At 40.0% G+C, this 14,494-nt stretch overlaps 1 protein-coding gene across 6 annotated transcripts in view; it reads right to left on the bottom strand.

Moving 5' to 3' along the window:
* Tnr (tenascin R) overlaps positions 1-14,494 on the bottom strand; it is a 409,328-nt gene that overhangs the window by 304,808 nt on the left and 90,026 nt on the right. The gene's annotated exons all lie outside the window — the stretch shown is intronic.

The raw sequence follows: 14,494 nt of genomic DNA, 5'->3' as shown, positions 1-14,494 counted from the left end.
GCAATGCCAGTCAAATCTGCTCTGGCACAGGTATTTAGTAGACCAGGTTTCTCAGTCATTAACAATAGTCATTGCAGCACTGTTGGACTGAGTACCAGATGTCCTTTCTAAATCAGTGCCAAGGGATGCCCTGCTCCTCCAAGGACAAGTACTAAGCTTTCTTTCTCTTTCATACATTAATACCCCAAACCCACTTGGAACAATTCTTATTTAGATGGCTACCTGGTAGATGGGTCTTCGGCATATGGCTTCTACTCAAGTAGCAGCATCAAATATACAATTGAATGTTGATTTAAACTTCAGTGGTGAGGGTGGGAGAGAAGTTAAAGTTGATATGGAATCTGGAGTTGCCAGACACAAAGGTCCACATGTGCTAGAGTAAGAAAAAGCTGGACCCAAAGCCCATAGCCGATATTAGAAAGTCACCAATCACTTTTGCCATTTTGGTAGGATACCTCTGTTAATTGGCTGAGTGACTATAAGAAACATGTAGTCATCAAGTCAGAATTCCCATGTGTCAGCCAACCAGTTATACTCTATGGCACAATTAAGGCAAATAATCCATGGTTTTGTCTAGAATACCTCTTTCTACCAAATGAAAGTATTTAAAGTATTAAACAACCACTTTATTTCATTTGCCTTTAATCTTTCTCACTCATTCTTAGCAAGACATAGAAATTTATTTATGTTGTTCAGACCAAAAACTATGGAATCATTCTTGACTTTTTCCTTTAACAATACCACATAAACTTAGCAAATTTTACAATGTTATCTTCAAATATATTCAAAATGTGGTCTCTCTACTATTGCATATGTCTTGCTAAGACCCTCTAGCATCTTTCATAAAAACTTTGTTCTACTGTAATATATTTTCTATATAACAGCCAGAGACATTCTTTTATTTATTTCTTTGTTTCGTTTTTATTAAACACTACATGTTCCTGGTTGGCCTGAAACTCATTGTATAGACAAGGGTGCCTTTGATCTCACAGTGATCTCTGCCTCCTGGGTGCTGGAATTAGAGTATAAGCCAACTCATCCAGCCAGAGTGGTTCCTTTATATTCCAAGTCAGATCAAGTAACTCATCTTCAATGACTTTCTAGTTCCCACAAAGTATTAGGCAAGAACCTCATGACCTACATGACCTTCCATGACCTTGCCTCAGCTAACATTACAACCTCCCTCAAGATCTCTGCTTCATCTCCATAGGTTTTCAGGTTCACTTGGGAATTTTGAACTTGCTCCTCTTATTTCTGCTTGAAATAAGGTTCTGAACACGAGTATTGTTTCTTTCCCATTTCATTTTGGTCTCCCCTCAAACATCTTTTATAGGCTCTTTTCATACCATTTAACTTAATTCTCTTGTCCCTTACTTTACTTAATTTTCTCTATAGACTTTAATAAAAATATAGTTCACTGAGTACAAGGACTTATTTTATTTTTTGCTTTCTGGTTAGCAAACAAGACAGTGAGTTTTATTTTAACCTTTTTTCTGTATATACAGCATTTTATATATATATATATATATATATATATATATATATATATATATATATATTACATTTTGAGCATGTACACCCCCCATTTCCCTCCCCTTACTCCTCTACTCACTCCCACTGGTCCCCATACTACCTCAACATAACCTTCCTTTCTATATCTTTACATCTATATCCATCTATCATAAACAAATGTGTGTATATGTCTACACACAGAGACAGACAGAGACAGAGACAGAGACATAGACATAGATATACAGAGTATTATGGTAAAAAGGACATGGTATCTCTCTTTCAGACAGATAGTTCATTCCAACTAAAGCAGTGGTCTCCAATTTCACCAACTGTCTAAAAATTAAATAATTTCATCCACCTTCATAGCCAAATGCAATTTTATTGTGTGTGGATACCACATTCTTTTTATCAGTTCATCTGTTAATGGGGATCTACACTGGTTCTGTATACTGATTTGTGGATAGTACAGTAGTCATCATGGCTGTTTTAGTATCTCTGCAATATGATGACTTAGGTACAACTAGAGAATATGGTAGTTCTAGTTTCAGTTTTCTGAGGGATACCCATATTGATTTCCAGAGAGGCTGCACATGTTTACATTCCTGTCAAAAGTGGCTGAGTATTCCTGCCCTCCTACATCTCACCAGTATTCATTGTCTTCTACCTTCTTCTGATAGAGATAGGAGGGTATCTCAATAGAATTTTAATGTACATTTCCCTGATAGCTAAGAACATCTTTTCAAATATTTTTGGTATTTGTAGATCTTCTTTTGAGAAGTGCAAGTTTAATCAATTGCCCATTTATTTATTAAATAAATAAATAATTTTATTTATTTTTTGTTGATTAATTTTATGAGTATTTTTTTTACATATTCTAAATGCTAAACTGCTTCCAAATGTGGGAAAGATCTCACATGCTATGATCTGCCTCTTAACTCTGGTGATTTTTTTCCTGTTAAGAGTCTTTTTATCTTAATTTAGTCACACTAGTAAACTCTTACAATTATTGCCTGGACTATTTAGAGTCTTGTACAGAAATTTCCACAATGGTGTTTTCAGTTTACTTTACTTCTGTGTCCCTTGTTGTCAAAATAGTACCTGGAGGGTAGCGTATACTCAGGAAGTACTCATTGACTACAGAAGTAAAATCAGTGAGGTAAAGCTTCTTACATAAGTGGAAGGTGCTGTGAATCACAGTAGGTCATTCCAAAGGGACTTTTAAGAGAGAATTAAAAAAAAAATTTTAGATCTGTGTGCCAAATTAGCTCATTAAAACTGTGGGTGATGGAATAATGGTTTCGTGGTCCTCAAGCTTCATGCTTCCCTTTCCTACACAAGGCTTGTGTGTGCCAGCAAATTCTGGATATACCATAGTGAAATCATGAGTGTAAATAAATAGCACACTAAAATGTTTGGACATCTTCCTTGGATAATTTAGGGGGAATTCGTTGTTAAGGCAGGAACTGGCACCATTATTCCCAGCATCAATATCAACCAGAGAGTCTTGGCTTATGACTGATCTAAAGCTTGCCCATCCATCTAATTGAGAACTCTCATTATGAAAACTTGCTTTCTCCTGCCTACTTCAGAAGATACTAATTAAAAGCCCTAGCTTAATGGTTCTTCACTATGTTGAAGGACTCATTTTCATGTTTCTATAGCCTACTTTGATTCTACTTGGGTTTGCAGGGGATTTACAATAAAATACATGTTCTCCTCTTTAGATGATAAAAACCTGGTCACTTTTTGAGGGCTCAAAAATAGACATCCACCATTCCAATGTCTCACCTGGTTAATACTAGGTTACAGCTGGTGAAAGTACATATATTCAGTGTGTGTGTGTGTGTGTGTGTGTGTGTGTGTGTGTGTGTGTGCATGTGTCTGAATGGTGAGGGTGAAAATTACCAAAAAGTCCAAGGAACAATGCATACAATAGTTTAGTCTTCTCCAAATAAAAGTTCTTCAGTAACCTGCCAAGTACATATAAACTATGTGAGTTCATGTAATTTGGTAACTCCAGTTGAAAATGGGAATACATAGTTTGGTATACAATGTCCACATTGTGTTGTTTAGTTTTCTAACTTAAAATACATGTTTTGTAGTATATGTTCATGAATTATTGTCTCATTCTAACAGTAAACAACTCAATGAAGCTGGTGAGGAGTATCCCATGAAGCAAAATAGAACTCGGCGAAAATTTTGAAAATTGGTCAAAAATCTTTCCATAGGTAAAGTTAACAAACAGAATTCATACTTTGGGATCTCATATATAATATGCTACAAAGCATACATTTAATTTCAATCTTCATAGAATCCAATGAGAGATGGGAAAAGAGAGAGGAGAATATCTGTTTTGTAACTTGTATTAAATATAAAATAAAAATAAGTTGTCCACAAGAATACCATACAGTGCTTCTAAGTGTCTTCATAGGGAAGACACTGTAATGTAAGGATTAATGTGCTCAACAATATCCTCCATCACTCACCATGCTATAGAATGTCACAAAGGGCAAGGGGTTTCCCTGTGGGTAGGAGAAGGGGCTGATCAGCTGGGCTGAGACTCCTCATATGCTTTTGTCTTTCAGCTACAATTTAAACGATAAAAAAATCTTTCCTAAGTCTGACACTGAAATAAAAAACAACTTTCCACTAATGTAGCCCTTTGTTCATGAAGCTAGGTTACAAATGGTTTGCTGTAGGCACTGGGGTTGTGCTGAGAATCCTTTCTATTAAACCCAGAGGGGAGATGTGTGAGTCAGTTATTGACTGAGAAAGCCTCATAGCTCAGGTTAAAGAAATGAGCTATCCAAGGTGCTGAAGTCCATCACACCAGAAAGGAAATGGAATTTTCATGCTCAATTCACTTCAGCTCCAGACACTTATTGAGAACTAATATGTATTAGGCACTGTTAAGCTGACACGATGAAGATGAATTAAATCTTGTCCCTGCTACCAAGTAGGTCATAATCAGGAGACAGAAAGCTAGGTCAAATAATAGCAATCTTGGGTCATGTTGAACCTAAAAGGTACTCTGTAAAGAAAGGATTATCTATCCCAGACCTGAGTGGTCAGAAATGGCAACGCTAATAAGAAGACCTATGAGTTAAATATCTGAGACCATTCCCATTACTGTTTTGTGGCCAGTCCACAAAAGATAAACAAGTCATATGAAAGGAATAGGGGTGCTATGCTCACATGCATACATGTGTATTTGTGCTTGTAGTTGGGAGTAGAGGGGGGTAGTGTTGCAGTTTATAATCTGTATATGCATAAAGCATAAAACCATAATACTGCAAGAAATTTTGTTTACTGCTGAAACTTAATATTAGAGGCAGAGAGTCATAGAGAGTTAGTCTGGATAAACAGCCAGAGGCTAGGTCATGAGAAAGATTTGGACATTTTGTAAGCAGTCAAGTCACTGAAGTGGTTTTAAATGAAGAAGTGATATGTTTTTTTCCCCATACTGATTGGCAGCACTATAGTCCTGCAGAAGAATCAAGGTGGGTAGTCAGATGTGATAGAGCAAAGTGAAGAGTTAGAGACTGACTAGAAGGTTGGAGCTGAGCCAGAGGTGACAGGCTTGTATTTGTAATCCAAGTACACTAGAGGAAAATGCAAAAGCATCATAAGGATAACATGAATATGGGTTTTATAGCAAGACTCTAGCTCACAAATAAACAAGTAAACAAGACGGGGCCTGAAATAGGTCAATGGCCATTGAAAAGAGGAACAAAATGTAGTTTAAAGAATCCTGAAAGAAGTAATAACAGGACTTTTGTGACCTATTAGCTAAGTGGTGGGAACATGGGGGTCCAAGATATTTCTGTTATTTCATGATAGGATACCAAAGCAACCCAAAAGAAGAACACCTATGATCCTGGTCTTCACATGCAAAGGGACTCCTTTTAGATAGATACTGGCCTCTCTTACTCAATTTCCTAACTCTGATGACTTTCTGACATTATGATCCCTGTTCCTCTATGTAGTGACAGGAAGGACCGAAGATCCATCAACCTGTTGTTAGAAGGCACTCAGTTGGGCAGGAAGAATTTGGAAACAAGAGTCATGATTTTGTTTGTCTTTTTCTAAGCAACCACTAACATTCATTTTTGTCTCTAACAACTGCCAACTCTCAGTGCCTCAGTTTTCTAATATATACAATGGATACTTGAAATGTCCCCTCTCTCACAGTGTCAATGTGAGAACAACCACAGCTTTTTCCTAGAGAATGCTTTTGAAATGTCTGTGTCACACAGAGGTAAGGCTCTAGTGCTATCCTTTCAGGAGAGCAAAGCAAAACAAAAGCCATTGTGAAAAGGATCTAGAAATGAGTCATTCTGCAAAACCCAGAGAACTTTTTTTATCCATTCCTCTCCTTCTTTTCAGTAGGCAATGAAAAATATATAGAAATATGACCACAGACGTAATGCCAAGTTCAATACTCATAACATCTATTCAATATTCAGCAATACACATGTGGTACTGCAGATAGTTACGGGATGTGATGATCTCTTTCCAACACATCCAAATGGGAAAACAGAATGTTATAAGACAACAGCCAGTCATTTGGTGCATCCTAATTATTGACGTGATATGAGAGTCAGCAATCATGTGCAAATTAAAATGTAATTATGCATACAAACTATCCAGGATTAAGTCACATTTCACAGATGTGTGTTAAAATACTAAGCACCCTTTGAAATACATTGTGACCATGATTTGCTATTTACCCAAGAATATTATTACTAAAACAGACAAAGTACACAGGTAATGATTGCTTAATACATTAGCGTGAATGATAAATTAGGAGGTGTGTGAGCTACTAAGCATTCATGTTAGCCCAAAGGGTCAGCAAACAATTTAATTGTGCATCAACAGACATGCCATCCAGCATGTCATTCCTCCCTTGGCAGTACAGACTGCTTAGCTCTGAGGGGATGGCTCAGTTTATTGCAGATCTAATCAGTACCACAACATACCATAATCCCCAACTGGAAAATGGGCATTTATGTGCTCCTGATGTGAGCTGGGTTATGCCTTAGCCTGGCATCCTTACATCCATGGCTGTAGGCAAGAACATAGTGGTGGTGGACGTGGTAGAAGTGAAGATGGACTGAGCTTGTGATATAATGAAGGCCTGTGGTTGACTTCATTGCTTCTACTCTTCACCAACCCTGGCCTAGTTCCACAAAGCTAGGCAACTACAAGGGAGGGGTCCTTATTGCTAAAATCCTGGAAATGGTTTATGCGTTATGGTCCTGATATCTGCTTTTATTTCTCTGCAGCCCTCCAGACCAGACAAATCCCCATCATCATTGCTTTTCCATGACACTTGGTAAATCTGAAGTGCAGCTTGGTATTTATAGAAAATCTTAAAAAGAAGTGTGATCTCTTCTCTGTTCTTGAAGCACCCCTGTATAAGTCACACCTCCATGTTGTGTATCAGACACCTGGTTCGTAATTCATTTCTGAGGAGGAAGAGAATGAGAAGACTCCCCTTTCTCTCACTTCATACTTATGAATAAACTTTTGTTTTCTGCATATTTTAAACTCTTATCCCCATTTCAGTGTCTTGGGAGTGAGCTATTTGCCAATGGCTAAGTGAGCAAATTAACAAGTACTTATTGAACGCTCACTGGGTGTGGAACTCATGTTAAGTACAATTGAAAGGTTTCTTTTTTAAAAAAAATTACAATTCCAGCTGAGTAGATTAAAGGGAGACAAATGAAGTAATTTGAAAACAATAATAAAATAGTGTGTTTCAAATCACCATGACACATTTAATTTATATGTGATTGTGATGGTGTGTGTATGCTTGGCCCAGGGAGTGGCACGACTTGGAGGTGTGGCCTTGTTGGAGTAGGTGTGTCACTGTGGGCATGGGCTTTAAGATCCACTTCCTAGCTGCCTGGAAGTCACTCTTCTCTTAGAGTCCAGCAGATGAAGATGTAGACCTCTCAGCTCCTCTTTCACCATGCCTACCTGAATGCTGCCATACTCCTGCCTTGATGATACTGGACTGAATCTCTGAACCTGTAAGCCAGCCCCAATTAAATTTTGTCCTTATAAGACTTGCCTTGGTCATGATGTCTGTTTACAGCCATAAAACCCTAAGACAGTGGGTTTACTTCCAAAACTATTTTAACGAACACAGTAAAGCACATATATTCAGAAAACAAACTGAAAAACAGCAGACTGAATAAGAAAAAGAAAAAGAGGCAGAGATATGCCAAAATTAGTAATAAATTACGATTCCTAGTAGCCAAGGCATAAAAGGAAATAAACATCCTGAGGTCCTCAATTTTCATGTATATGTAACAGGGAGCATTCTACTTTGCCAGGAGAAACAAACACTTTCCTGCTACTAAATTCTATGGGAATTTATAATGTGGATCATCCTAGCAGGAACACAGAACAACATAGTGAACAGTATCTTCCACGACAATTTTTAGAGAAAATGTAGAAATGGTTTTGTTTGGCTACTTCTTAAAGTGCCTGTGTAAAAGTCACAGGTATGATAGCCAACAGGACTCATTAAAGATATTTCTGCAGGGAATAAAGTTAGTGTCCTGATCCTAGCTTTCTGAGCAGCCAGCAAGAATTTAATAAGCATTAAGCAATGCGCAGTTGGCATATATTTTGATCCAACGTAACACTTACCAGTTACCACACCTGCCCTCCTATCTGGAGCTAGAAGGGCAGTTGCTTTGCCGTTGAATACTGACAAGGACAACAATACTAAAGGAAGGGTACTGTGTTTGAGAGATCAGCCCTAAGCACAGGCTAAGCAGGCATTTTGTTATGAAACCTGGGACACTGAAAGCTATTTTGCTAGGGACCTTAAGGAAGGCTTAATATAGGAATGTGTATTTTCCTTAGTGTCCACAGACCAAGACAGAAAGATGAGTTTTGGGTTAATGCATTAAAGGGTGTCTGTGTAGATTTTTAACAGAATACCTGAGGTCATAAACTTATAAAGAGAAGACCTCAAAGGATTTGGTGGTTTCAGTTTATGACCAGAGTCCACTGCTTAGGGCCTGAGGAGGCAGCATATGGAGGGGAGAACACAGGGTGCGGCAAACTGCTTGTCCATAGCCAGAAAGCAAAGAGAGAAATAATAAGGGCCTAAGGTCTCAAAACACTTCTTTGGGGGCACAGACTGAATAACTTAAGATCCTCCCATAGGAGCCAGCTTTTAAAAGTTTCAGAGTTCTCTGGAGCATGAGCCCAGAGACCAAGCCTTTAACATGGGCCTTTTTCACATGAACACCAAAATTAGAGTAGTCTGTTCAGGACAAGAAGGGAGGAAAAATGATATTCCAGCTGCATAGAGTCCAACATTTCTTGCAAGGTTTCCTTCTTCACTCACAATTTAGGTCTCTACAAATTTCCCACCCAAGGCTACTCAAGGGTCTCTCATCTGACTCCATTAGTAAAACATTAAAGTGTCAGAGTGGATTTTGGTTGACTTGACTAGATCACTTTTTATAGGAAACAAAGGCCCAGCAATGGTAGCCTTTGAGATGTCAGAACACTAAGCTGCTAGGATTGTGCTGTCTGATTCTGATGGGGCAGCAGGACAAAGCCACCTAGAATCCTCCTGTCAAGAACCTTTGAGATGGCCGATGGTAAACCTGCCAGCTCTCCCACTAGGGGCTCACTCTTCAAGCTTCCTGTCTTTAAGAGTTTACTGTAAAAACAAAATTTCAGAAAAGAGAATGACCAAAGGACCTACTTCTACTTATTGCCTATAAACTAAATTAGATCTATAGACTGAAAGACTGAATTTTCAATATATTTTTTTCACATAAAATTCAAAATTTCCAGACCTCTTTAAAAATTGCAAGTCTGGCATCCATGTTTCTGTGTTAGTGTATGGGTTTTGTTTATTTAGTTTGGTTTGGGGTTTTAGAAAGGGTTATAGCCTGGGCTGGCCTGGAATCCTCTGAGTACCTGAGGATAGCCTTAAAATTCTTATCTCCTTGCCTCCATGTCCTGGGTGCTAGGATTACAGGTATATCTATGCTAACATACCCAGTTTATGTTATGCTAAGGATCAACCCAGGGTTTCATACTTGCTCGGCAAGCACTCTACCAAGTAAGCTGCATCCCTAGCCTGGTACTAGCTCATGAGTCAATCAGATGGAGCAGAATAATCTCAGTCCATTAGTCACAGCCAGGTTCTTTTATTTTGTTCTAGTCCCAATATTCTCCAGAGTCTTCTGCAAGACTCATTTTATCTACTTTCAAGGGCTGCCACATTCTATGGGCATTTGAGTTTTAATCCTCGATCCAGTACATTCATTCTTGTCTCAAAATAGGGAAAGAGACCTTGATCAAGGTCATAAATCAAATGCCTGACCAAGCCAAGAGTTGACACTGCCTTCCCAGGCCTCCCCGATCTCTGTACCTCAGATTGAAGCCCTGAACAGGCTGAATGGATCCATGCCAGCTCCTGATGGGGAAAGGACTCAGGAGCACACCTGAGATAAACTCTGCACCATCCACACAATTTTGCCCCAGGCTGGCTTTGCCTGAAATAATATTTGACAGCATCCTCCAGAAAAATCAATTTGTTTAAAACAGCAACTGATTTCACCCTGGGTGAAGATGTTTGGCATATGCAAAGAAGGAAGCTCTTTCTGATCTATGAACAAGTGGAATTATTTACCATATACACATACACAACAAAATTGTTGAAGTATCTTTTCTTGGAGGAGGGACACTTAAATATTAAGTACATGAGAATTTGGTTCTCTGAGAGCATTTCTCCCAGCACACAATGTCTTTCTTTGTTATAACATTTGAAAGTACGTTTGTCACTATTTTGTGCTTTTAAAAAGGGGGGAGGGAGGAGGAGAAAAAAAAGAAAGAAAGAAAAGCTCATGATCCTGGGCTCTCATTTAGAAGCAAAGCAATGTGACAGGAGGAGGGGAAGCTGGAAGAAATGGCTGTGCCTAGATGAAGAAATCACAGGCAGAACGTTTCCAAGCTGCTAAACACCAGAAGGAGATAACAGGCAGTGTGTGAAATGCCAATTATGATGGGAACTATAATGGAAACAGTCCTAACAGCGGTCCACACTGCGCTTTGGAAAGCCTCGAGTGCCTGGCAGACGGAATCCTCCTGTGCAGGTGCTTTTGACGCTGGGCTTTCCTCACCTGGGAGCCCTGCTGTTCCAGGGCCTCAGTCAGGTAGGAAGCCCTAAAGCAGCTCCCCAGAAAGGATACCCACCAGTCCCCTTCTGCCATGCTAATTACTTGGCTGCTTCTCTGGAGCAAGCTCCTGGTATTCCGCCTTTCCCAGGGCAGTCTTTTGACGCGCCCTCCCTACTGTGTTCATTGCACATGGCTGGAACCTTCCGCTCTCCTCATCCCCACCCCCACCATCGTCTTCGACCTGCAGGCAAGACTCCAACCTTCTCTTCAGTTATCTCCTCCACAAAGCTTGGTCCATGGCACTCCCACCAATCAAAATTCTATTTTCCTTCCCCTTGCTGCTGAGCTGTTGTAACTCCTTCATGGCACGCATTGTACTCTGCCTGGCTGCACAGCTAGGGTTCTGCTGTCACCATTCCTAACTAGACTGTGAGTTTCTCAAGATGGGAACAAAGGCTCGGCTGTTTATGCCCCCCAAAGTCTCTAGGGTTTTGTTGTTGTTTTGCTTTTTGTCTATAAGCATTTGATAAATGTTTAATGGAAACAGGACTCTACTTTCTTTATAAAAAAAAAATGCACTGTATGGCTGGATCGAGAAGGACCAGCTGTGTGCGGCCAAGGAGGGAGAATAGTGCTTCATCGTAAAATATACCCGAAGTCACTCAGTCAGCTTAACACAACCCAAGTGGACTGCCTTCCCCCTCCCCAACAGCTGCTCCCCAATGGTAGCCTATGTTCTAGCACCCTGTGTGAGAGATGTAAATGGGCCAGTTGTAGACTTTGCCATCTCAGTGTCTTTTCTCAGCTTAGAGAAAGAAGTGCTGTCTGGGCTGAGGCCTCGCTATCCAGCCATCCTGACTGTCCTCCTCTCAGACCATGCCATCACTTGCCCTTTCTCACGCCTGTCTGGTCTCCTTCTAGAAGAACAGATTCTATCTTCTGTAGGAGTAAAGCAGAAATGACCTGCCTTCAAGCCTTCTCCTCCAGGATCCCAGCAGAGCCCCCGTGCCTGCGCATGCCCTCTGCCTCTGTCATGGCTGTTCTTCTCAGCCCAGAGAATGAATCATCCCCTTCACAGGTGCTGAACCTGACTTCAGGACCCTGACCCTTCCCTCTGGTGGCCATCCCACTTTGTCTCTGCCTTTAGAAAGCAGTTCCACATGACCTCCTTCTCCTCCTCTCTCCTACTGTTACTCTCTGCACACACAAAAGACACCCAGCAGCTCAGATCTAAGTTACTTCAACAGCATCCAAACACGGGTCCTGATACCTTCTGACCCTGGGGGCCCCCACTAACTCTCAAGAGCAAGAGGGGTTGCACCGCAGGCAAAGCCAAAGCTACTCCGTGCCAGAAGTCCTCTCCAGGTTTGTTTGCAACATTAGAGACTGAACCCAAAGACTCCCTGGGAAGGCTGTTAGCTAACCTCTCTTCCAAACGCGTCTTTCCAGTTGCTCTAGCCTCCTGACTTTTGCTCTGGTGCCCTGCATCTCTCTTCCTGTGGTTGTTGATTTGCGGTATCTCCTGCCCCAAACTCTTTCCCAGACTATTCTCCTCCATAGTCAGGCCTCACCTCAACAATGCTCTCCACAGAACTCTTTCTTTCTCTTCCCACTTAAAGGACACTCAGACCACCACCTGCAATCTCCCCTAATCACACAGTCTGCTGTTTGCTTCTCAGTATTCAACTCTGTTTTGGAGTCACCTGACACTATGATGTCACTGTGCTATTTGTTTGTGTGAAGCCCGTTCCCCCACCATTCTGCCATGAATTTCACCAGGGCAGACATCACCTTCATTCCCTGACTTTCCCTGAGAACCAAAGACTGAGACTTGCATCAGAGCTGCACCCTCTCCCATGCATATGGCAAGTGGCTTCTCTCTTCTCCACAGTGTTCCACACTTTCACCACACAGCAGTCTGCCCAGCTACCTTGACCATCCTATGTGTACCTGTGGAGAAGTGCCTCTACTTGTGTTTCCTAACTCTGTGAGCGCTGCCACACCCTACCCCATCCTCACCTGGAAGATGTAGCTCTTCATTTTTTTGTAAACTAGTAAAATATTATGACTTTCCCCTGTTAATATGTGTTAAGATGATTAGGGATCAGTATTAAAAACAAAGAGTGCAATGCAGGAAGTCAAGTAAAGCCTCTCAAACTGCAATCAACCGAACCCTGGCGAGTTTTTAAACTTTATGCTTTCGTTTTGATATCAATCTTTTAAAAGTAGTTAATAAAAAAGCGTACCTTGCTTTATCAAGTTGGCCACACCATAACTAAGTACTATGCAGTGACTGTAATGCCTATACTGTATTATTACTCCACTTCTTTAGCCACGAGGAATCTAAGCTTACATGGTACGCTAAAAGCTGCAAGAATCCTGACACCAGAAAGCAAGGACACCTCCCCTCATTCCTCTCTACCCTTCCACACCATTACCCCACCCTCACCCCATTACTCACCCTCCCTTACCTCATTATTACCCCTCCTCTCTCAGTAAGACTTCTGCCCCATCTTTTCCCAATCACATTTCTAAGTCTCTCTCCACAATCAAAAGAAGAAGTTGAGACTCTTAGTATTGAAAGGCCCAATCTTTGGAAAAGGGCTGTCATCTAGGCCGAGAAGAATGAATGGCAAATAAAGAGAATTAGACCCAGAGAGGAACTAGATAATATTCTCCTTAAGTAGAAACATCCAAGCAAATATATATGCATAATATATGTACAAGAAAATTAAGATGTTTCAATAAAATTGAAAACACTAGATGGAATTGATAACTTTATCTCTCTCTCTCTTTCTCTCTCTCTCTCTCTCTCTCTCTCTCTCTCTCTCTCTCTCTCTCTCTGTGTCTGTGTGTGTGTGTGTGTGTGTGTGTGTGTGCGTGTGTGTATGTGTGTGTGTTCCAGATACTGAAAAGATAATTAGGGCACTTCAGTCCTAGGCTCTATCACTTACAAAGTTAAATGTTCATGTTACACGTAATACCTGCATTGTAAAAGTTGTTCTGGAAAATAAAAGAGGAGAGATAGCCAATTTCATTTCAGAAAGCTGATATTATTGTGATGCTCAAGTAGAATAAGGAAAATGGCAGGGACAAAACCAAAAGATTCATTACGTTTGACACACATAGAAACAAAACTCCTAGAAGAAATAGTCATTATTGGAATATAATGGTGAATTGAAAGATTATCCCCAAAGTAAGAGTTAACACATGAAGAAAGTATTTAAACATCAGAGGATCTGCTTCAAGTCACTGATGATGGATAAAAGAATAATTGTACTAATATTTTAATATAATCAAAGTATTTGCTGAAGCACACATCTCCTTTTTAAAAATGATTTAAAAATATAAGAACAGAACTTTCTCAGACTGCTAGAGCTGAATACTAAAAGGGCTAGAGACATTTAGTGCCCTTAAGCAAATAGATTACTTTATATTTCTGAATGAGAGCATATTTATCTGAGTCAGAGAAAAGAATTTTTGAACAAGATTTGAGTGCGACAAGGAGCAAGATGAAAAATTAATAGATTTAATTACATCAAAATTAAAAATCGCTACTCACTGGTGGTCGTGATGAGTGAAATTCACGAAGAGGTCACAGGCATGGCAATGAATTTTTCAGTTTATAAAAGCAGTAAGAAGTGAACATCTACCTTATTAAATAATTCCTGCCAATTAGCAGAAAGGAAACCTAACAGAAAAGTAGACAACACCTATGGGTAGAGAATCCACTGCAGGAGAAAACAAACAGGCTAGCGTGTGCTTTAAAGATAGTGAATCCCATTACAGATTTTTTTTTTTTTTAGTGCCAATTAAAACAGCGA

Source organism: Mastomys coucha, unplaced genomic scaffold, assembly GCF_008632895.1.
Source record: "Mastomys coucha isolate ucsf_1 unplaced genomic scaffold, UCSF_Mcou_1 pScaffold1, whole genome shotgun sequence".
Taxonomy (NCBI): domain Eukaryota; kingdom Metazoa; phylum Chordata; class Mammalia; order Rodentia; family Muridae; genus Mastomys; species Mastomys coucha.
Note: the sequence above shows the minus strand (reverse complement) of the source record. Positions and strands in the feature narration are given on the sequence as shown.